This window comes from Camellia sinensis, chromosome 12 (genome assembly GCF_055761805.1).
Source record: "Camellia sinensis isolate YWXY chromosome 12, ASM5576180v1, whole genome shotgun sequence".
Classification (NCBI taxonomy): Eukaryota; Viridiplantae; Streptophyta; class Magnoliopsida; order Ericales; family Theaceae; genus Camellia; species Camellia sinensis.
This window is the reverse complement of record NC_138972.1, coordinates 117800802-117824998: the sequence shown is the minus strand read 5'-3', so window position 1 is coordinate 117824998 and position 24197 is coordinate 117800802. Positions and strand designations below refer to the sequence as shown.

Genomic DNA, 24197 nt, shown 5'->3' with positions numbered 1-24197 from the left:
AGAATATCACGTAGACAATGCTACATAATATTTTTAAAGTATTTAATAATTTTGATTTTTATTTGGGAAGAGTGACTTTTCTTATGTGAATCGAATCATTCAGTCCTTTGAGAGGGAGATGAGTCCCAAAATTATGAACTCTATTGTTTTAAATTTCATTTTTCTCTTACAATCAGTGAACGGGAGGGAGAGAAGCTCAACCCCAATGATATAAAAGGTGGGACAAATATATGTATATATATATATTATACTTGTAAATATGTTATTCATCACTTAACACATTTCATAAATTAAGGGAATGTGAACCTACAGAGGTTAGGTTATATTGGTTTCAATCATAGCTATTGTGCAAGTGCTTGCTTTTGGCATAACCCAAAGTGTTCCCTACAAATAAAGGAGTTGTGGCTTAATAAAAATCAGAAGAAATCATTTGGGTGGGTAGTTTGAAGACACTACTTGATAGAGTAAAACAAAACCAAGTTCCCTTATGTACATGATGTATGATAGTGTGCATGATAAAAGATGTAAAATTATTTTAAAATTTGTTAACTAATGTTTTTAAGATACTTATTAATTCAATCCTTTCACATTACTTTAATGAAGTTGCATTTATCTCAAGTCTACAATTGAATTTAGGCTGCAACTTTTACAATCCCGCCAAACTCTAATTCATGAAACCAAATGATAAAATACAAGGGGTGTCATTTTTTTATGAGAACAAATGAGAAAATACATTTGCTTTGCTTTTTTCCCTCCACAAATTCATGAATGCATACTCAGATGAATTGTGATTTTGCATCTTCTTCTCAATTGGTAGGAAATTATTTTCAAATATCAAGAGCATCAAACTGAATAATATAAAGAAAGTTTAATACTCCCTACGTCTCAAAATATTACTCGCTTATTCCATTTTTCATTGTTCCAAAATATAAGTTTATTCTTAAAAATCAAGTACAAAAATAATATAAATTTTCTATTTTGCCGTTCTTTTAAATTAATAAACAATATAAAAAGTGCAATTATGATATTGATATTCTCAAAAAATGTACTATTAAAAAGATAATTTTGAAAAATCAACTTTTTTTAAATGCAATAATTTTATTACCAAAAAAAGTTAGATTTCTCAAAAAGGATCATTATTTTGAGACGGAGGGAGTAACAAATATCATCACCAACCATATCAATACAATAAAGAGTTCTATAATGGAGAACAAATAAATAACTTGAGAAATAGCATCCAAACATAGAAAAAAATAATTAAATCCTATTTTCAGTAAAGATTGACCTCCCAGCTATTTTGATGCACACAACAAATGGAGAAGTTATTTAGCAGACTCTGAGGAGTAATATTTCACATCATTCATGTTGAGACTTTTTTGTTATATTATTTTTTAAAAATCAACATAACAGTGACGAGTCTCATTGTTTAAATAAATAAAAACCAAGTTGAAGCACTACCACATATTTTGGACTTCTTGTCTAATCTCTGCATTGTTTCCAACCTAAAATTTAATGTTTGTAGCTAATAATATGATCAAGTATTGATAGATGACACTATTTGTTATCACAATGTACCTTTCAAATTGCCTGGGTTCCATGGCATTAATGGTTGAGATAAGCATGGGCTCATGATTAGCTGGTAGGTCAATGAAACTTTGTTTTATGTGTTTCATGCTAAAATTGATTAAGATGCATTTAGACTCTTTAGGAGTATTCAAAAAAACATTGGTGAAACTGACAAATCAATCTAGATCAATTTAAATCGTATCATTTGATCCAATTTTTTGAGAGGATGATTAGGTTTTGGTTCCAAGTAATTGGGAACCGTTGATTATGGATGAATTACTAGATTAAGGGTCAAAAGAAGCGAATAGAAGAATTTGATATGTATTTACATAGTTAATAAAAGTTAGTTTGAAGAATGTTATGAAACTTTTAAGAATGCTTTTGAATTTTTTGAAATGTTTTTATAAGTAGAATTCATTTTTTTTTGACTTAAGATAGTATGGTATACTAAATTGTTTTACCCAAGACGTAGAATGTCACCATTAAAAAAAGTGATTGCTTTTTTCAATTTGATTCTAGTTCAATTTCAAAAGTTTTAAGATTTGAATTGATTGCTAAATTTTTGAATTACACATACAATAAAACACTACACACTAATCAAAGGATAAAAAATTTTCATAAAATATTTCATGATATTTTTTTTATGATTCCTAACATTACTCATTTTTAAATTCACTTTAAATTTAAACAAATATGTGAGACCGATGTTTCTCACCATCCTCTATTTTTCAAATGTCACCACGGAGAATGGCTTGTTTGGGATAATCTTTCTGAAGTTAGAATAGTAGAATTAAACCGCTTTTTGCTATTTGATTAAGAAGGTTCTAAAATTCGATTTGGTTCATAAATTTTTAAAATCATAAGAATCAACTCAACTCTTAATTCACCTAAAAATCCAACTAAGTTAGTTCTTGAACGCTCATAAAGACCTATCTGGTGTAATTTTTTATAAGTTAAAAGTTGATAATTAGAAAGTATAAGTTAAAAAGTAAAAAACACAAATTTCCCCCCTTTCGATAATCATATTTTTTAGCTTATTTAAAACAAACCAATAAACATAAGTTATACTAAATAATATGACATACAAATTTTAAAATAAAACAAGATAAATTACTCCAAACAGGGGACTGGGACCCTTGTTTTGCTTCTTGAGACTTCCGTCAAATGCTACAAAAAAATAAAGCTGTTAAGTCAATAGTCTCCACAGGATGTAGTAGTGTTTGACTTTGATTGGCCGACATGAGAATTTGAATTATCCATCACTTTCTTACAATAATTCATATAATTGACAGCTATTCATGAATCATCATTCTAATATTTGGCTAAATTATTGATCTTTGCAAAAGAATTGAAGGGTATCTTTGGTTTGAGTTTGGGAGATTAGTTTTAGAGATAAAAAGTACGAAAAGTTGTTTGGTCTGATTTTTTTCAAAAGATGTTTTGAAAAATTATTTTGAGAGAGAGTTTTGGAAAAAGTGATTGAAATTGTTTTGAGAGAGAGTTTTGGAAAAAGTGATTGATTTGATGTGCATGAGAGAGAGAGATTTGTTTGGAAAACTTGTAAACCAAACAAGTTTTGGAAAATTTTTTTTAAAAAATTTGTTTAGTTTGATTACTTTTGAAAACTTATTTGTAGAGAATTTTTTTAAAAAATTTTTGGGAAACACAAACCAAACAAGACCGAAATATTTTAATATCCAAACGTATCACTAATGTAACACATAAAAAAACTCATTACTATATTTTTTCCAAACGTAACACTCTAATATAACATTAAAAAAAAAAACTCCTTAGTGTAACACTCTAAAGTAACGCACAAAAAAAATTCTTATTGTAACACTCTAATGTAACACACACAAAAAACTCACTAGTATATTTTTCCCAAACGTAACACTCTAATATAACACACAAAAAAACTTATTAATGTAACACTCTAATGCAACACACACAAAAACTCTTAGTGTAACACTTTAATGTAACATACAAAAAAATTCTTGATATACTTTTTTCAAATGTAACACTCTAATATAATATTCTAAAAAAATTCCTCAATGTAACACTGTAATGTAACACACAAAAACTCGTTAGTGTAACATTCTAATGTAACATACAAAAAAACTTTTTAGTATACTTTTTCCAAACGTAACATTTCAATATAAAACTCCAAAAAAAATTCTTTGTGTAACACTTTAATGTAACACAAAAAAAATCTCTTTGGTATACTTATCCCAAACGAACGTTCCAATGTAACGCCAAAAAAAAAACTTTTTAGTGTATTTTTCCTAAATGTAACACTCCAATGTAACACTAAAAAAAAAAAAAAAAGAATATGAGATTCTTCAAACCATTCCACAAGAAGTACAAATATTCCTTAATAAGTTTTGAACAAATGTAAAATTTCAAACTGTGAGTGTTACGTTTGAAAAAAGTACACTAAATAATTTTTTTTTAGTGTTTTTGTGTGTTACATTGGAATGTTACGTTTGAGATTACACTGATTGAAGTGTTATGTTTGGAGAACATATACAAAGGAATTTTAATTTTATTTTTATTTTATTTTTTTTACATTGGAACGTTACGTTTTGGAAAAATACACTAAATTTTTTTTTTTAAGTGTTATTGTTGTTACGTTTGGAAAAAAATACACTAATAAGTTTTTTAGTGTGTTACATTGAAGTGTTACATTATTGAAGTGCTACATTAAAATTTAAGTTTTTGTTCGTAATGTGTGATTTGTTTTAAAATGAGGGAAAAACCAGAACTTCTATAGTGTAGATTACCCAGATGTGTAATTTTACATTTTAAGAAAATCACTTTTATTCTTAAAAAATTAAACTCAAACATGTAAGTGACTACCTTTTTATGTAATTTCTACTTTAATGGGACCTTTGGGTTTATAAAAAAAAATTGAGGACTAAACTGTTCATAATATCACATCTTGAGATTTATTGGTGTTTCACCCAAGGGAAAAAAACACTCAGGATAAATATGTCAAAATGTAAAATTAATTGTATTTTCTTTAAATTTCAAAAGAGATAAATAAAATTTACCCTTTTTATTTTGATGTGTATCTCATATGAGATTCATGAAAATCTTAAGGTTTTTTTGCAATAACCGATTTAAGAAGGATTTCGCGGAGAGAAACATAAATGAAAAAAAAAAAAAAAAGTAAAATAAGGGGTTATTTTGGGTGCCTTAAATAAATGTACTTTTTGACTTTTTAGACTAAAAAGTTGAGGAAAAAAATACGGTTGTTTGGGATAACTTTTTGACTTTTTACGAAAAAATATGTATTAAAAAATTGTATAAATTAATATATAGAAGAAGATTGAGATGGAATAAGCTGTACAACGAGATGAATTAAGGGATAGCGTGAGGAGAGTATAGGTTGGGAGATGATTCCCTGCTTTTCGAGCATTGAATTAGAGGTATTGTTCGACCTGTGGAGAACCACCACGGGTCCCATTTTGCTAATCAAAATCGTTCAATGTGTAAAACTCGTCAATACTATATGTTTATAAAAAATCATATTGATCAGATATCGATAGCTATCTAATCGGATTAGTTTTTTTTTTCAACGGTTAACTATGACACCATCCATTTTATAAATTTTAACTGATTTGATCATATAGTTAGCGATATCCGATCAACATGATTTTTTTAAAGTATATAGTACTCGACGAGTTCTACACATTCAACGGTTCAAATTATTAAAATGGGACCCGTGATGGGCCCCCATGAGCCGAACAGCACGTGTTATTTGTGCACTTAAATAAGTGCAATTTTTCCAAAAGGTCAACTCCGCCTGTGGGGACGTCAGAGTTGTTTGAAAATTAATTTTGTGTAAAATTAATTTTTTAATATTTTTTTTTGTGAATAATAATAACTTTTTAATTTTTTAAGTAACTTTTTAATTTTTTAAATTTTTTTAGGCAATCCAAACCAGGCTTAAGGAGAAGCTATATTTTATTTACTATTTTTTATTTTTATTTTTATTTTCATCTACAAATTCTTACGCAAATTCTAGATAATTAGAATTGATACGCTCGGTATTGGTTGTACATGGACTTGTTCGTCGTTTAGTTTCATTGCCTTTTAAGTGGATTTTTTTTTTTTTTTTTTTGTATAAAAAAAATTAATGACTTATAGTTTGAAAACAAATAAAAAAATTTAACTTTAAGTTGATAAAATTAAAAATTTATTTTAATACAATGATTCAAACACTAATTTTTTTGTTCAATGATTTTTTCATGGGTGCATAGACTGAAGACAAAGCTCACAATATGAATCTAAAAATCAATTATTGTGTTGAATTGATCTTGAAGAAGTATCATCCAAAAATATTTTATGAAAATAGTATATAATCACATCAGGATTTCATACCATTTCTATAAAATATTTCGGCCTTGTTTGGTTTGTGTTTCCCAAAATTTTTTTAAAAAAACAACAATGATTCATCCCACTAAAAATATCACCACTAATAGCACTAATGCATTAAAAAAGTAAAAAAAAAAAAAAAATACAACTCCAAGACCAAAACATCACATCATTAATGACGGGACCCACTGCCACCTAATTAGTGGGAGCACTAATTAGTGCTCCTAAGCATTTTTCATAATGTTAATGTTACAATAGGTTACTTATCCAAAAAAATGTTACAATAGGGACGAACACCACAAAAATGAACAAACACCGCACCAATAACACCACAAACGGGGTAATATTATTCACCTAAAAATCACTCTACTAAATCCCCTCCCCCCTCCCCCCAAAAAAAAAAAATGTAAAAACCTACCTTACCCAGGCACACCCAATATTAGAAAAAAAAAATCTAAACAAAATCACACGCAAGAGCAAACAAGTAAACTTTCAAACTCTCAAATCAAGGAAATACAATATACTCAAAATAAAAAGAACTAATTGATTTGAATTTTTTTTTCTAAAACTAAATGAAATAATTTTTCTCCAAATAAGATTTATGAGTAATTTGTCCTTATTCTAACCTGAATTTTGCTATCTATATAAGTAGAATTTGATAATTATATAAAAAAACAAACTTGATTTATTTTTAATAAATATATGAAGTGCCATGATAAAGCTTCGGCTAAGGTCTAAAAAACTCTTATCATCTCTAACCCAAAGGATGTTATGCAGCAAGTGGACTCCAGGCCCAAGGAATGATGGAGAAGTCCATAGCCCAAGTCATCTTGCAGCTATCAGTTTGATTTGAATCACAAAATCTATTTCTATTTGGTGACTGATGGAAATTCATTTTTGGGCGGTGATTGAGGGCCCGAAATGGGGAGCCCCGAATGGCTCGAAATTCCATTTCGGGTAAAAAAAAAAAAAAAAAAAAAAGAAAAAAGAAGGAAAAAAAAAACAGTTTCCAAAATTGGAAATTAGGGGTATTAGGGGCAACTTTTTTAGGGCCCTCAATCATTTTCCTTCATTTTTACATCTCAAGTAAATATATATATAATTATTCTATTTGGTTTTGAAAATTTTAAAAACTGTTTTCGAGTTTTTAATTTATATTTTTTGATTTTTGGTGAATTTTTTTAATTTCATTTGAAAAGAAAAAATCTATATTATTGTTTATTCCAAGGGTCGGCCCATCTCTCGCTAGTGGATTCCAAATTTTACATAAGGCCCATATTTTGTGAGAATTATTAATGGAGAAATTACATCCTGCTGAGATGTAGAATATATATATATATATATTATATGTATCCTTAGTTATTCTATTTTCTTATTTAGTTATAACTAAATTTTTTATTTTATTTATTTATTTTTCTTTAGTTAAAGCATTTCCAATGGAGGTGCCAAAGGTATAATTTGGCAAGTGTAAAAAAAAAAAAAAGTTTCCAATGGTCTGCTATTCTTCTTGTCAAATATAGCAAATGTCATTTCTGTTGTTAAATTTGACAGGAGGTTTGGCATTTGCCAAACATGCCATAACATCAAAGATTAATCAATTTATTTGGTTTGACTTTTTTAAATTCACTTTTTAAAAAATTGAAATTTTTTGTTTCGTATTTTTCTATTTTGTTTTTAATATTTTCAGCAATTTTTTAAAATTTTTATATACATCTAACATAAATACACTTAAAAATTTTAATATTTATGAAAAACCCAATAATAATTTATTTTTTACTATCATCTAAACTGTCATCAACACTAATTCACTAATTTATTCATATAAGAAATTGAATAGTGAGATTATTTAAAATAATTTAAATAAATATATTATTTATACTTTAATAATATACAGAGCTTAAATTACATAGCTAAAGAACCCAAGAGCTTCTGTATCTACTATACAGAGCTTAAATTACAACCCAAAGTACAGGTGCATAAATTTTTACTATCATCTAAACTGTCTTTTTCTTTATCTCCTCCGTCTGTGCTCTATTCGCAGCGTAATGCAACTCGTGAGCTGACGGCGAAACCCTTCTTCGAGTTCCTTCCAAACGATGAAGACCTTGAAGACGAAGCAGAGCCTGACGGTGTTGTCTCGATCGACGGAGTTTCAGAATCTTCCAACTCCAGAATGCGATGATGATGTGCTGTTCGTAGTAGTGACATCGGCCGGATCTGAACGTTCAAGAACAAGTCGTCGGTCGAACTCATACCGCTCGGTGAGGACCCAGAAGAAGATTCGAACTTGAACGAGACAGACTCAGTTGAGAAGAAAGAATCAGACTCGATGTTTGGTTCGTCATTGTCACGGTTTGAAAAGAGCACTATTGCTGTGACTTCGAGAGCAGAAATGACAGAGGACCCCCCCCAACAACAATACCCACATAGACAAAAAAAAAAGTATAAGAAAAGAAAAAACGAAAATGCAGAGAACCAGTCTCCCTCTTATAAACGAGAAAACTCATGTAGGGATGTTTTTAAATTTTTTATAAAAAGATGTATAAAAAAATAGAGGTAATAATTTAATAATTTATAATGATTTTTAACTTTTTGATTAAATGCTAAAGTTCCCAAGCAAGTCCTACCAAAACCTATTTTGAAAAGTAGATAAAAAGTTGACTTTTTGATTTTTTTGATTACTTTTTTTTTTAAAAAATGTACAAAAAAATAGAGATGCGATATGATTCAAAAAAGTCAAAAAACTAATAAATTGACTTTTATCTTAGTTACCAAAATATGCTTAAGAACCACTAGAGAGTAGAGTTTACATTCTACTTGTTACAATTGTGGGGGGCGAGAAGAGGGAGTCATAGAGATTTCGGATAGCCGAATCTCGGAGAGTCGAGATTCGAGGCACTCGGCAATTGGCTCACAAGCTCAAATCCAACCCTATTCGGCCAAATGACCGATTAGGCAAGGGGCCGAGTGAAGGTCGATCTATTATAAAATGCGCCGAATATGAGTTGGAAATGGACTGAATCCCGAGGCCCATGGAAGAAAAGATATAAATAGAAGAACATTAGTCAGAAAGAGGTATGTGAGAATTATGGTGCTTAACTTCGAATACAAGCATTCTTGAGTGTGGATTCTGACGGAGTGCTAATTCTGGCACCCCTGACCGGAGTGTTTATTCTTTTTCAAGTGACCAGAAGAGGATCACGAACGTTCTCCAAGATCAGAAGAGTATTTCCAAACCACTTCTTCACAATTGGCACCGTCTGTGGGAATACTCAAGCACATCCATGGCGAGCGTGACGGAAGATCCTCCGACAGTCACTGTCGACCCTATACCGCAAGATAAAACCACTCCAACAAACATGCTTGGAACAGAGACTATCGCCGCAAAATGTGCCTTGAATTTCGCCTCACCCTCGACTTCAGAGCACGAAGCAATACAAGCGATCCTGCAACAAGCAAAGCAAAACGAACAAAGATTGGCGAACATGATCGCAAAGAATGGACATCTCCGTCAAGATTTGGCCTTGGAGGTGGCGAAGTCCAAACAATCTGCATACCAAGGCCCGAGACGACCCGTGAGGGCAACTGCTCGACGTTCTCAAGCCCGACAACAAGATACTAATAGCAACTCCGACTCATTATCCTCGGAGCCCAAGAAAAAGGGACGATCTGAAATTTCCAGTTCTTCTGAAGAGAGTCCTTGTGCAAGGCATAAGCGAAGAAGAAACAGCTCGGATAACGATCAACACGATCCTTTTGTACGACGGATTGCAAAGGCAGTGCTATCCAAGAAATTCAAAGCACCGTCATTCACCTTGTACGATGGTAAATTGGCATAAGATGGCCGGCTACAACGGTACGTCCGAAAAGGCAACCCAACCAAAGCAATAGCCTTGACACAGGATTCACATGCGCTCCGCGTGATCCACATGATATACAGCCTACCAATGTCATCAGCAGTGCACGCGATTCAGTCAAGGTCTAACCCTCAAGAGCAACTCACTTCGGCTAAATGGCCCCATGAAGCCGAAGTTATCACTTTTGATGATTTGGATTTGGCCGGAGTAACACTGCCCCACATTGATCCCTTGGTAATTGAGTTACGCGTAAACCAATTCACAGTTGAGCGCGCACTCATTGATCCGGGGAGCACATCGGAGATTATGTACTACAAGACATTCATCAAACTCGGCTTCTCCGATTCGGATCTCTCTCCAGCCCTTTATCCATTATTCGGCTTCAATGCCAATCCAGAGTACCCGTTGGGAAAAATCAGACTTCCTGTTCGAGCAGGCTCCCAAACAGTGGATGTGGGATTCTTGGTCGTCAAGCTGTCGTCGCCGTATAATCTCATCATGGGGTGATCCTGGTTGCATACTATGCGAGCCGTGCCCAGCACCTATCATCAGCTGCTCCACTTCCCTACAGAACGCGGTATTGAGCAAATCCGTGGCTCCCAGAAATCGGCACAAGCATGTTATCTTCTCGTTGAGAAAACGCCAATGGAACTATAGGTGAATTCCATTGAGTTGCCGGATCGAGAAAGCCTCGACGATGTCAGTCGGCTCCCAAATGAAAAGGCAACGAAAGACTTGGAACGAGTTCAAATCGATCGAAGCCCAGACAAGTTCTTCATGGTCGGCGTCTCCTTAAATCAGGCCGACAGACAACAACTAGTATCTTTTCTGCTCAGCAACCTCGATGTCTTTGCATGGACTCCGTATGAGATGCCGGGCATAGATCCGTCAGTTTCACAGCACCATTTGAATGTCGATCCTAAGCGCAAGCCGATTATCCAGAAAAATCGGCGGTCAGCCGCAGAGCACACTGTCGCCGTTGTTGAGGAGGTTGACAGGCTACTTGATGCCGGAGCAGTTAGGGAGGTGACCTACCCTACATAGCTCTCTAATACAGTGGTGGTGAAGAAGAAAAATGGGACTTGGCGAGTGTGCGTCAACTTCATGGACCTAAACAAAGCCTGCCCAAAGGATTGTTTTCCTTTTCCCAGAATAGACCAGCTTATAGATGCTACGGCGCGCCATCAGCGTATGAGCTTCCTTGATGCCTATAGAGGTTATCATAAAATCGCTATGCATCCGGAGGATCAAGAGAAAACTGCATTCCTCACTCCAAGAGGAACCTATTGCTATGGTAATGCCTTTGAGCTGAAGAATGCAGGGCAACCTATTAGAGACTGGTCACCACCATGTTCAAGGAGAAACTCAGCAAAACTATGGAAGTGTACATTGACGATATGGTGGTTAAATCCAAAGAAGAGCAGAATCATATAGCCGATCTGGAAGAGACATTCAGCATTCTACGCAAATATGGAATGAAGTTAAATGCTTCCAAATGTGCGTTTGGTATCGACTCTGGAAAATTCTTGGGCTACATTATTAACCACAGAGGAATCGAAGCCAACCCAAGGCAAATCACAGCAATCCTGGAGCTTGGCTCCCTTCGTTCAGTAAAGGAGGTTCAAAAGTTGATGGGGATGGCTGCCGCACTCAACAGGTTTATCAGCCAGTCCACAGATCGCTGCCGACAATTCTTTCATACGCTATGGCAGGGTAAGGCCTTTGAATGGTCCGCCGAGTGTGAAGCCGCTTTCAACGGCCTGAAGACCTACCTCCGCTCAGTACCACTCCTGACAACACCCTTTGCTGGCGACCCGCTCATTTTGTACCTGGCAGTTTCTGACCGAGCCGTCAGCATCGTATTGATAAAGGAAGAGATGGGAGAGCAATGGCCAATGTATTATGTGAGCAAGGTGATGGTTGACGCCGAAACACGCTACCTTCCGCTGGAAAAGCTCATCCTAGCCCTAGTTATGGCGGCAAGGAAGCTTATGCATTACTTCCAGGGGCATAGCATTGGGGTGCTAACAGATTATTCCCTCCGATCAGTACTACGCAGTGCGTAAGCATCTGGACGTGTTTCAAAGTGGGCTCTGGAACTTGGCCAGTACGATATTCAATTTCTATCCGGAACCTCAATCAAGGGACAGGTGCTTGCCGACTTTATCGCTGAATTCACAGGGGGCCTTACCGACTTCAAATCTGATGTCGCCGACTTCAAATCTGATGTCGCCGACTTCAAGTTAGATGAAGTTCGACCGAAGCCAAACTTGAGGATTTATGTTGGGGACATCTGGCAGTTGTATTGTGATAGATCATCCAATCAGCGGGGCAGTGGAGCTGGAGTTGTAATCATGACCCCCGACGGCACAAAAATTGAGCAGGCCGTCAAGCTCGGCTTTGAAGCATCAAATAACGAAGCTGAATACGAAGCCCTTTTAGCCGGTTTGCAGAATGCACACTCGGCGTTTGCTTGTGTTTTGCGACTCAAAGCTGGTGATCAATCAGCTAAACGGGGAGTACGCGGCAAGAAACGACCGTATGGCGGCCTACATTAAAATGGCCAATTCCCTGTTGGCAAAATTTGACCATCATGAGTTGAACCAGATAACACGTGATCAGAACACCCATGCAGATGCCTTGGCTTGCCTAGCCTCCGCAATTAACTCAGAGATTAAACGGGCCATTGAAGTAGGATTCATCCTAGAGCCAAGCATTGGCCCTTCGGAGGAAGTCCAAATCAACGTTATAGAATCTGCACCAAGTTGGATGGATCCCATTGTTGCATTCCTATCTTCTGAACAACTCCCAGAAGACAAGAGAGAAGCACATAAGCTGCGAAACAAAGCCATGCGATACTACTTGGACCCGCAAAGAAGGCTTTATAAAAAGTCACTCTTTAGCCCATATTTGGAATGTGTGCACCTGGATAAAGTCGGGGAGCTTCTGGCTGAGATACACGAAGGCGGAGCCCATTCTGGCGGACGCTCTTTGGCCCATCGAGCTATAACGCAGGGGTATTATTGGCCGACAATGAGAGCGGACGCCGAATGTTATGCGAAAAAGTGTGAACAATGCCAGAAATTCTTCCCGTTAAACCATGCTTCTGGCTGAGATACACGAAGGCGGAGCCCATTCTGGTGGACGCTCTTTGGCCCATCGAGCTATAACGCAGGGGTATTATTGGCCGACAATGAGAGCGGACGCCGAATGTTATGCGAAAAAGTGTGAACAATGCCAGAAATTCTTCCCGTTAAACCATCTACCTGCTAAAGAGTTGAACTCAATCACCAGCCCTTGGTCGTTCGCCCAGTGGGGGCTTGATATCGTAGGACCACTGTCGAGGGCCCCAGGGAACAAGCGATACCTAATCGTCGTAACAGATTACTTCACGAAATGGGTTGAAGCGAAGGCATTAACACACATCCAAGATGCTGACGCTAAGCGCTTTGTGTGGAGGAACATCATAACACAATTCGGCATTCCCAGAGCTCTTATCTCAGACAACGGCACCCAGTTTGATTGTGGCGTATACCGAGAGTTGTGCAGCAAATACGGTATTCGGCCTTACTTTTCTACGCCGGCTTATCCCCAAAGCAATGGCAATGGCCAAGCCGAAGCCTCTAATAAATCCATCTTGGACGGTATCAAGAAGAGGCTAGAGAAAACCAAAGGCAGATGGGTCGAGGAACTCGGATTTGGACTTGAACCATATTTGGTCAACAACGGGCGAATTTTACGCTCGAGCAAACTTTCCTGTGCTCGAACGGCCATTCTTGCTCTCAAGCGGAGATTGCGAATAAGTTTTCTATAAATATACGGTTCAGTTAGATTTTAGGGTTACGGCTTCCAGATATTCTTCTTGGATATTGGGGTTTATATCTGGAGCTGCTTTGCTAGTTTTTTTGATGTTTCTTTGAGTTTAAATCTAGTTTGAAAAGTATACATCAAAGGATTGTTTGTTTCGTTCAATATAAAAGAGAGTGTTGTTCTTTGGTGGATTTCGTGGAATTTAGGCCTAAAGCTTTGGTGGATTCTGGAGTGGCTCGTCGTGGTGGATTCGACATCGACGCTGTGGATTCAACATTGGGCAAGACGATTCCGAGATGAAGACCGTGGTGGAAGAGGCATATAGGGGTCAGTTCAATTCGGACGTGGATTCGCTACGTAATTGAGAGTACACTTGTGTAATTCCTTTGTCTTCTTAGTGGATTGTTTTGTGGCTTTTGTCCGTGGTTTTTTTTATCACAATTGGAGGCGCTTCAATTGTGGTTTTTCCATGTAAAATCTTTGTGTTGATTTCTCTTGATTGTTTGATTGTGATTGTTATTTACTGCTTAAAATTGATACATAATCACAAATCAATATTTAGGTGATTTCTAGATTATTCAAGTTCAATATAAGAATATCGACTTCTCTTTTAAAAAAATTAAATCAATCGAAACAAATACAAATAATATGTAAACACATGAATAAATTAGGTAGAATATATTTAGTGTAAAAGATATGACAATGTTATTTTTCTAGCCATACGACTAATGAATAAAAAAGAGGACTAAGTTTTATGTGAATTAAAACTTTGAAGAGGCTTGATGTAACTATGTTAAATTTGTCAGCCTAATGTATTTTCTTCAAATGTCAAGAGAGATTAGTGTAATTTATCCTAAACATTCTTATGAAAAGTTCTACATGTAAAATAGCAAAAATTACCATTTTCATTTTTCACCCTCCGATTTATACTTGAAGTTCATTCTAATTTCTCACTTTTTAATTGTAATAGCTGAGTCCTCAAACTTCAAGCTTTAGTTTTAATATAATCCTCTTGTCACTCCATAGGTCAAAATTTGAGTAAAAATTAAGATATAAGTAAAGATCAAAGTAAAATTGAAATAGGTCAAAATTTGACTAAAAGTTAAAATATAAGTAAGATCAAAGTAAAATTGAAATAGAATCAAAAGGTGAAAAGTGTAATTTTTTTGACCATTTTTATTAATTTTTATTATTTTTTAAGTATTAAAATCGAAATAAATTAAAATAAAATATTTCCGGTACCAAAATATTTTTTTTTTATTTTTTTATGGTGTATTAAATTATTTCCTGCAACTTTCATGTTGAAAGTTTTGGCAAAAAACCATTACTTTTAAAAAAACCCCCATTATGACTCCTCGAACATGGTTGATGTTTCCTCCTGCCAGATTGAAAAGGGCTTAACAGGCTATTATAAGGGGGGGCACCTCCCTTGCCCAGGGCAAGGCAGTGGCAGGTACGCCCCATGTTGGGCGCGGCCTGGGCTGCGGCCTTGGGTGGCATGCACCGCGGCTCGACCGCGGCCTGAGCCGCGGCCTTGGGCGGCTCAGCCTCGGCCTTGGGCGGCCTGGACCGCGGCCTTGGGCAGCCTGGACCCGGCCTTGGGCGGCTCGGGCGCGGCCTTGGGCGGCCTGGACCGCGGCCTTGGGCAGCTCGGGCGCGGCCTTGGGGGGCCTGGACCGCGGCCTTGGGCGCGGCCTAGGGCAGCATGGCGTGGCATGCGCGCGGGCGTGGGCGGCCTGGCATGCGTGCGGCCAGAGTAGCACCACACGGCATGCGCGCGGCGTGGGCAGCACGGCATGGCATGCGCACGGCCTGGGCGGCTTGGCATGCAGCCGGCCTGGGCGGCTTGTCATGGGCAGCCTGGCCTGGCATGCCCGCGGCGTGGGCAGCACGGCATGGCATGCGCACGGCCTGGGCGGCCTGGCATGCAGCCGGCCTGGGCAGCCTGGCCTGACATGCCCGCGGCGTGGGCAGCGTGGCCTATGCGAATACCGCGCGCGTGGTCTTTTGACCACGATGCGCGTGTTGCGCGCATGGTCGCGCACGCCTTTGCACGCCTTCGCACGCAATGTACGTCTAGTGATAAGAACCGCAGCCAAGGCAGCCCAGCCCCAAGACCAAGGCCAAGGCCAGCAGCATGCCATGCCACGGCCAAGGCAGCCCAGCCAAAGCAAGCAGCATGCCATGCCAAGGCCAAGGCCAGCAGCATGCCATGCCACGGCAAAGGCAGCCCAGCCCAAGCCAGCAGCATGCCCTGCCATGTCAAGGCCAAGGCCAGCAGCATGCCATGCTACGGCCAAGGCAGCCCAGCCAAAGTAAGCAGCATGCCATGCTAAGGCCAAGGCCAGCAGCATGCCATGCCAAGGCTAAGGCAGCCTAGCCCAAGCCAGCAGCATGCCATGCCACGGCCAAGGCAGCCCAGCCAAAGCCAGTAGCATGCCATGCCATGCCAAGGCCAAGGCCAGCAGCATGCCATGCCACGGCCAAGGCAGCCCAGCCAAAGCCAGAAGCATGCCATGCCAAGGCCAAGGCCAGCAGCATGCCATGCCACGGCCAAGGCAGCCCAGCCAAAGCAAGCAGCATGCCATGCCACGGCAAAGGCAGCCCAGCCCAAGCCAGCAGCATGCCATGCCACGGACAGGAGTTGCAGAAAATACGTCGGAGAAGAAATACCGATAGGCGGTCCAGAAGGTTCAAATATTCAAAAAAGTATGTGTTCGAAGGGACTTAAACTTCAAATCATAATAAATGCGAGAGAAGCATGAATGAGGCAGGAAGGCGTTACAGTGACCGAAAAGCATGTACGCGTCCTGACATGCATCAGAAAGATGATTAACCGCCGAATTTCTGTTTTCCCAAATCAGGAACCAAACACGCTGACTAACTGATGCTAGAAGGGTGTTTGGGGGGCAATTGTGGGAGCCAGATTTTAAAGGAGGCATACTTTAACAGATAGGTATTGCCCGGCTCTATCCAGAACCATCAGGATGCCGAATATAAAGGGTAGATGGGCCGAATAGGTACTGAGCTATGGAGCCGAGTAAATATGAACATAATGAGCGAAAAGTGGACCTGGCCCCGAGGCCCAGGGAACGAGTATAAATAAAGGAATAGAAGACTGAGAAATGTATGTGATAATTGTGGTGTTTAACTTAGAATACAAGTAATCTAGAACGAGAGACTGACTTGTCCGTCGGAGTGCTAATTCTAGCACCCCCGACCGGAGTGTTTACTTCCTTTCAGGTGCCTATCAGTGGATCACAAGCGTCCCCCAGGATCGGAAGAGTATTTTCAAAAACCACTTCTCCACAATGACTTTAATGTTTTGGAGAAACTACGTATGGTAGGGGAACAGAAAAAAGTTATTAATACATGAAAAATATAAATGTGTCTATAATGAGATGTAAATGAAAGAGTGTGGAGTGACACTTGCACTCTTCATGTGTTGATAATTTTTTTCTTTTCTCTGTAATGTTTTTGTCTGTCAACTCCTTGACATGGACTAGTACAGAGTTTCAACTCCCTTCATGGCCCATCTCTTCCCTGTCACCATGGACAAATTTGGTCAACACTCCGGAAGACATTTCATTAAACATTAGAGGGACAACACATGAACCAAAAAAAAAAAAAAAACAGTCAAGCAAAGATTGTAAGAAAAAAAAAAAAAATCACTCTCTGTAAGACATTTCAACACATTTCATGAAAAAATCAAGCAACATAAAGTTTTAATAAAAAAAAAAAAAAAAAACAACAACAACAACAAAACAATACAAAACAAAAACAAAAGCAAAATCAAAAAACAAGTGGCCTATGAGAAACAAATTAGAGAGAGATATATAGTGCAAAAATTGTTGATTGTCGAGAAGGGTCCTAGGTTATTGGTGCTACCGTCGTGATTCATTAAACAAATTAATTGATGATGTCAGCAAATATTGTTAGGTAACCCAATGGTTATTTAATAGAGGAGGCAAATTATAATGAGATTATAAATTTTAGGGAGGAAAATGTAATTTCTAAAACAGTATTGAAGTATATTTATTAAAATTAAATCTCAAAAAGTGTATGTGTAATATAGTTTTGGACTATTATTTACATTATTTTGTCAACAATTATCTATGTTATATGGATTCAGGTATGGGTGTATGTCTAAGTATCAAACCTTTACAAATTTAAATTTTAAGATTAAGATAAGGTAAATTGCGCTCATCTCTCCTGATGTTTGGAGAAAATATAGTCAGCTTGCACTTTTGACATAATTATACTGACCTCCCTTTTAGTAAAACTAAAATAACTGAAACTAATGCAAATACTCAATACACAATAAAATAAATGAAGATAAATATACATTTTAATTGAAAAATGGATGACAATATTATTTTTTCATTTATACAAGTAACAAATTACTGATGAAAAAGAACCTAACTATTATGTAAGTTACAACTTATTGAGAGAACAATGTATGATGTAAGTTTAGTGGAGTGTAATTTATCTTTTAAGATATTGGGATATTTTTTCAAAATCGGATATGGGTACAAGGACTTGTACCGAACACACATATATATTATATATTATATAATATTCTTAAATAAGATGTTGTAAATATATATAAATTTACTTGAAATTAAATATACTAGTGTATGCTTGTGCTTGAAGGTACGATATAAATAATGTTGTGATTAGAATATAATTGTAATCCCAACACTATTTAATAAATTATCAATTATCAATTTAATATAATTGTAATCCCAATCCTTCTGTCTTATTAAATAGATTATCGCGGACATATGCACGGGCATACCGGATAAAATACATTTGCTTTCATGTCTTATATGAGCATCAAAATTATAGATTCAATAAAGTACATTAAAAAGTAAACAACCAACTAATAGGCAAAAAAAAAAAAAAAAACAAACAAACAAAATCTAAATCAACAGCCAACATAAACACTCAATGGTGCGTCTTTTTTTTTTTTTTTTTTTTTTTTTTTTTTTCAATAAATCAGAAAACCAACTCTAATTTGACAACAATTTTTTTTTTAAACAATAAATCAGTAAACCAACTCTAATTTCACCAAAAAAAAAAAAAAAAAAAAAATAGAGAAGCAGAGAATAACACTCAATGGTATTCTGCACAGACCATCTGATGATCTTCATACACTATCACCGCAACTATACTACAGTGCAAGTAGATGTTGCAACCACATAGACAAACCAGTTCATACCTACTGTTTTATCAAATTTCATAACACTCAATGGTGTTTTACACAAAATTGGAAATCATAACCATCTTCATACACCATACTACACTACAAGTAGATGTTGCAACCATATAGGCAAACCAGTTCATACCTACTGTTTTAGTATAAAATGTATTAGATTGATTCAAAAATTCGCCCAAAAATATTAAAACTAAATGACTCATAATAACAGTATGTACATAACCTTGAAGCATCAGGATTCCCAAAAAACTTGCCCTTGCGCTGTTGTTCTTTTTTTTTAAAAAAAAATTTATATCGAATTTGTTGCAAGATTATCCACTTATGAATTCCTACTCTTTATTTAACTGTCCCCCCACTCACCCTCACTTTAAATACCCCCTTCTTCCATTACTAACCACTGCTTACACATAACGCCTTACAAACTGGTGTATATTTGTATATAAACACACCCTGGTATTCATGTGCATATATCAATGGTTTAAAGTAAACAATTCATCATAACCACTTAAAATCAAAATAGATTTATAATGTGTATAACTGAGATTCAAATTTATATTATCATATCTTGTTAAAAAATGTTTGGTTTTAATATTCTGATGTGTTTGGTAAATTACATTGTGAACGAATTTTATTTGAACATGAAGTATGTCCAATCATTAACATATAAAATACATGAAGGATGTATGTCTAATAATTGTGTGATTCTTTTTGCAGATTTTTCTACAAATTTTACTTAGAAAGTGACTATATAATATAAATTTAACTTGATGTAGTGTGAGACGTATTTATAATAAATTTAATTTATATAAAAAAAATTCTAAATCGATAATATTATTTTTAATTTTAATCATTTAGAGTAAATAAATTTGAATGGTGGGTCACCACAGCCATTAAGGAAAAGAATCAAAATAAAAAATGACTAAAGAAAAAAGAAATAACGTTAAAAGGAAATAATGAAAACAAAAAAAAGGAATACCTCCTCCAATGCCACCATCAGCATAGGGAGGGAATAATGTTAAAAAGGAATAGTTGAGCATAGGAGGGAATTTTAAATAGTGAAATTTATTTATTTATTTATTTATTTATTTATTTCTGAGTTTTATTTCTGTAGCTTCCCGCATATATATATATATATATATATAGGGGAGGGGAGGGGAGGGGCAGACCACCAATACCTCCTCCAACACCACCTATACCACCACCTCCTCCAATAGCACCACCACTACCTACACCACCACCGATACCCCCGCCAGTACCTATACCACCACCAACGGCCTCCTCCAACACCACCACTACCACCTATGCCCCCACCAATACCCCCACTGCCACCACCAATACCTCCTCCAACACCACCACCACCTATACCACCACCAACGCCTCCTCCAACACCACCACTACCACCTATGCCCCCACCAATACTCCCACCACCGCCACCACCAATACCTCCTCCAACACCACCACCACCACCACCAACAGCTCCCCCTATTCCACCACCACCACCACCAATACCCCCGCCACCACCTATACCACCACCAAAACCTTCCCCTATTCCACCACCACCACCACCCCCACCTATACCCCCGCCACCACCTATACCACCACCAACACCACTACCACCACCTATGCCGAGGGAGGGGAGGGGAGGGGAGGGGAGGGAGGGAGGGAGGCGAGGCGAGGGGAGGGGAGGGGAGGGGAGGGGAGGGGAGGAGGGAGGGAGGGAGGGAGGGAGGCGAGGGGAGGGGAGGGCGAGCGGAGGGGGATGGAGGCAGCGGTCTCGCTTTTTCTTCTCTTCTCGCTTTTTCTTCTCGTTGAAAGAGACAGGGCAATCGTTTTTTCTTCTCTTCTCGCTTTTTCTTCTCAACAATGTTGTCTGTGGCTTCTGCTAAAACACAAAAACCAAAGCTTTCTCATTCTCCTCCTCCGCCGCACAACCAATCGTCTTCATCTTCCGAAACCCATGTTTTCCAATCAATGCTTCCTAACATTCCCATCTCCAACCACCTACCTCCACATTTACTGCTTCCAAAACCTCTCTTAATTCCTAGACAGACCCGTCTCATCACCAATCGTCTTCATCTTCGAAATCCATGTTTTCCAATCAAAGCTTCCTAACATTCCCATCTCCAACCACCTACCTCCACATTTACTGCTTCCAAAACCTCTCTTAATTCCTAGACAGACCCTGTCTCATCATCGATTCCACCGGTAAATCCTATTCTTTCTCTGAAACCCACCTTATTTCCCAGAAAGTCACTGCCGGATTCGTCTTCGCATTCATAGGTGCTTTGATGATCACCCGTTGAAGCACCTTCCTTGAACCTTTCATCTCTCCACATCACTCTTAGCGAGGGGAGGGGAGGGCGGGCCAAAGGGGGGAGGGAGGGGAGTGAGGGGAGGGGAGTGACGTGAGTGAGGGGAATGAGGGGAGTGACGTGAGGGGAGGGGGTTGGGGGGGCGGGGGGGGCTGGGGCGGGGCGGGCCGGGGGGGTTGGGGGGGCGGGGGGGCTGGGGCGGGGGGGGGGGTTGAGCTTACACACCATTGACAGCTCTGCCAGCATATGAGATGGATCAGTTAATTGAAACTCCTGATCAACAGCTTGTTTCTTTGTATGTTCTCTCTCTCTTCAATTAATATTTGTCATGCATGTTGTTCTCTCTCTTCAATTGATTAGCAATGTAATTTTGTTGATCTGATCTGGTTGAGTTTTTTGACATTTTTTTTTAAATTTTAAATCTTCTCTCGAAGGTCTTCAAAGATTTCTTATCATAATAATCATCAATGAATATGTTTGACAATGTGTTTAATTGGTAGGATTTGCAGAATGCAATTATTGTATCAACCAATGCCATAGTCTTCCACAATGCCAAAGATTAAGACCATGTTTGGTTGAATTTAAACTTTTTTTTTTTCTGTTTTGAAAGATTTTTTTAAAAAAAAGAGCTAAATTATTTTATCGTGCGAAATGGATAGGCTTGATTAGGCAACCCAAGTATGGTCATTTGAAGGAACTACATAGCTCTATCAAGCTATGCGAGCGAGCTTTAGTTTCTGCTGATCCTACTGTTACTTTGTTGGGAAGCTATTCACAGGTTTTCCGCCTTCTCAATTTCAAGGACATGGTTAAAAAATACCCATGGTTCTTATGTTGTTTTCATTTTTGTGTGACAATTTTTGGAAATTCATAAAACAATTTGAAAGTGTTTCCTAAGAATGGAGTGATTTAGTTCATGAAAGCTGTTTTTGGAAACAATTTGCCAAACAAGTTTTCTATATTATTTTTCATTTTCAGAGTTTTCAAAACAAAAATCATAAATGATACCGATTGCACCCAAGTTCTCTTGAAGGCATTCTACATTGCAGCCTCTTCCACCATCGTAGGATGCATTTGAACCGGCCACTAGAAATAATTATAGTTGCCGATTATTTCTTGAAATTGCTTTGCTATTTCTGATAATTGGACGATTTCTGTTTTTTATTTTTTTCAGGCACATGTATTCTCTTCCAAGTCGGGAGATTGTGCGGTTTTTCTTTCAAACTACCATTTAGACAACTTCAAGGGTGACATTTAGAGGCACGCACTATGATCTCCCGCCTTGGTCCATCAGCATTCTTCCCAATTGCAAAAATGTTGTCTTCAACACCGCCAAGGTAATTTGAATGAGAAATGCAAATGTTGCAGATCGCAGTTCAAACATCCCAAATGCAAATGTTGCCAATCAATGCTGAGCTTCTCTCTTGGGAAACATTCAGCGAAGACATATCCTCAGCTGATGAAGATTCCAAGATCACAGTTGTTGGCATAATTTTAGAGATCGAGCTTTTGTTTACAAGACACACAAGCATTTGTTAATCTATGTTGTGGAAAGTTTGAACATGAAATAAAGATCCCCACCTTCTTACTTTGTCTTATATATATATATATATATATGTATATATAACCTATGGACGATTAAGAGTCTTTCACTTGGTTGTATGATTAAGAATTTGATGGATGCGGTGGAAGCTCAATTCAAGCATATCTACCTTAATCACTCTTTCATGTGATTGAAGTTTCCAATCCACTGAAATGTTTTTAGTATTTGAGGCCACGTTTGTTTTGTTGGACCAGATTGCGTAAGACTATTAATCTAAGTGTTTGAATTTAAGATTTAAGGAGGGTTTATTGTAGAGAGAAAATGAATCAGATTACATAAGACTATTAAGTGTTTTCTTTTTTGTCTTTTTTTTTTTGAACAAACCTATGAATTTAAGATTCAATGAGGGATTTGTAGAGAGAAAATGAAAGAAAAAAGGGAAGAAAAGTAACAAAAAATTTAGTTGATTTTATTTACATTTTCCTCTATAAATCTCTTTCCAACTCATGCAGGATTTGTAGAGAGAAAAATTTAGTTGATTTTATTTACATTTCCCTCTATAAATCTCTTTCCAACTCATGAGGGATTTGTAGAGAGAAAATGAAAGAAAAAATGGAAGAAAAGTAACAAAAAATTTAATTGATTTTATTACATTTCCCTCTATAAATCTCTTTCCAACTCATGAGGGATTTGTAGAGAGAGAATGAAAGAAAAAAGGAAAGAAAAGTAACAAAAAATTTTGTTGATTTTATTTACATTTCCCTCTATAAATCTCTTTCCAACTCAAGATCCAAAATCTACGAATTAGGAAGGAAAATTAGTAAATTTCTATCATTCCATATTTGAAATAACTATAATTTTTTAATGGTCTTTCAACTTTTTATTCGCGCCGCCCCCCAAAAGTATATTTTCATATTATTTGAATTTATTATTATTTTTTAAAAAATGTACAAATATTTTATTTTTATATATATATTCAAAAAGTAAAAAAAAAAATTATTAAAATATGAAAAGTTCTTTAAAAACATCGAAACACCAAAAAAAAAAAAAAAACTGTAACACTTGTATATGAAAATTTAAAACCAAACAAGTGATATGTACCGACAAAGGGTGCGTGCACGGTGCTGTGAGGTCTATGGGGTCTTGTTCTGAGCTAATTTTATTAATTTGAATCGTTTATATTATAAGATTTGTCGAGTAAATTATTCATAATTTTTTTTTAATTAATTGAATGTTTATTATCTTAAAACAAGACCACATTTGTTTTTTTAAAAAATAAACGGTTAATATAATTTTGATAATTTATTTTAAAACATCGTAGGGTTATGTATGTCCGATTAACTTAATTTTTTTTTCATAAATAATATGTTCAACAAACTTTATAATACGACGGTTCAAATTATCAGAATAATCTCATGAGATACAAGAATTAACACTTTTGCCGACCAAAAAATTGGTCGCTAAAAGCCCATTTTTGGTCGGCAAAAGTTATTCGTGACCAATTTTTTTGGTCG

At 36.8% G+C, this 24197-nt stretch overlaps 1 long non-coding RNA gene across 1 annotated transcript; it reads left to right on the top strand.

The window, feature by feature from the left end:
- The first annotated feature begins 21351 nt into the window (after positions 1–21351).
- Positions 21352–22728, top strand: LOC145804735 (uncharacterized). The gene is made up of 2 exons (XR_014347096.1): positions 21352–21435; positions 22315–22728. It is a non-coding gene; the product is annotated as an uncharacterized LOC145804735 (long non-coding RNA).
- Positions 22729–24197: the final 1469 nt, after the last annotated feature.